We start from the raw sequence: 1,344 nt of genomic DNA, 5'->3' as shown, positions 1-1,344 counted from the left end.
ACCCGAAGCTTCACCTTTGGATCCCTCAACTTTGTTGCCGACGAGGCGGGTCGACTCTACACTGGTGCACCACCTGCCGGCCGAACTATCTTCTTTGAAGTCTGGAGTTTATCGTCGATTGATACAACAATGTACGTATCGCGTCCCTACGATACTCTAAGCATTCTAGCCGGATCCCAAGCATGGATCGGAACTCGCACCTGAAGCCCGCATTCTTGCTCCAGCCTCTTTGCCAGAGGACATCACGGACACAACATTAACCCACTTGTTCGATCTGACTTACTTGCTCGTTATGGTGTTCATGACCTACCCGTTAAAAAATGATAACGAGTCGGGGGATTGCCTCCCTAACAATGACGCATCTGAGGGCTACTACAACTCGGCAAGATTCAACGAGGACTTCATCCGAAGGTGAGACCCCCCTCCCCCTGTGCAATCATCCTCGAACAAGTTCTTATGATGGCCCCAGGCGGAGTAGAGAACTAGGCTGGACCATGAACCCTAACGGTACCGCCAACAATAAAATTGGCGGAGATGCAGTTCTTGACCCCAAGGCCACCACTCACCGAAGCCGTGCTCTGCCTTCTAAGCACACCCTTGGTAGGCAAATAATGAACAACCAAAGCAATGGAATCGATGCGGAAGGCCACGATGGTCGTGCACCTACGGCTATAGAAAGAGAAGGAGGAAGCCTCTGCACAACAAACCCCTGATCTGAGAAACCTGGATCGTCCACCTCACCCTATGGAGAGGGGCGGCCCCTCGGTGTTTCCATTAGCTAGCCAATGAACAACAGTCTGGTGCGGAAGTGACAGTGGGCCCTCTCCTTACCCATGTTGCACCGTGACTGCAGAGATGGCGGTGACCTCGATATCTCCAATCCTCATGTATGTAGAGACTCGAATTCGGCGTCCCAAAAGTTGCGGCATGAGTGGATCTGTCTGGAGGCGCGGATCTAGCAACCCGAGGTGGCTCGACGATCCTACATGGGGGGTGTTCCCATTATCCCTCATGCACATGGAGGCGCGGATCTGACAAACTAGAGGTGGCTCACATGTGCAGGCACAACCAAATCATTATGGAACAGAGGAAATCTATGAAGAGCCATCGAAATGATATAGGAGTGGGCAAGTCTGCGCCGGGTTGAGCTTCATCAGTTGGCATAGAGACGACGTTCGGTGGCGGGTGGTCGGCGCATTGATTGCCCTCGGTGTGTCGCCCCTCCTAGGAGCCTATGAGTGAAACCCCTGGCATCGGCTATGGGCACCTCACTAGTGTGGTGGCCTACACATGGATGCGGCGGAGGGCATGGGCTCGTGCTGCTCGTCCATCTCGCACGAGATG

This window comes from Triticum dicoccoides, chromosome 3B (genome assembly GCF_002162155.2).
Source record: "Triticum dicoccoides isolate Atlit2015 ecotype Zavitan chromosome 3B, WEW_v2.0, whole genome shotgun sequence".
Classification (NCBI taxonomy): domain Eukaryota; kingdom Viridiplantae; phylum Streptophyta; class Magnoliopsida; order Poales; family Poaceae; genus Triticum; species Triticum dicoccoides.
This window is presented reverse-complemented; position numbering follows the sequence as displayed.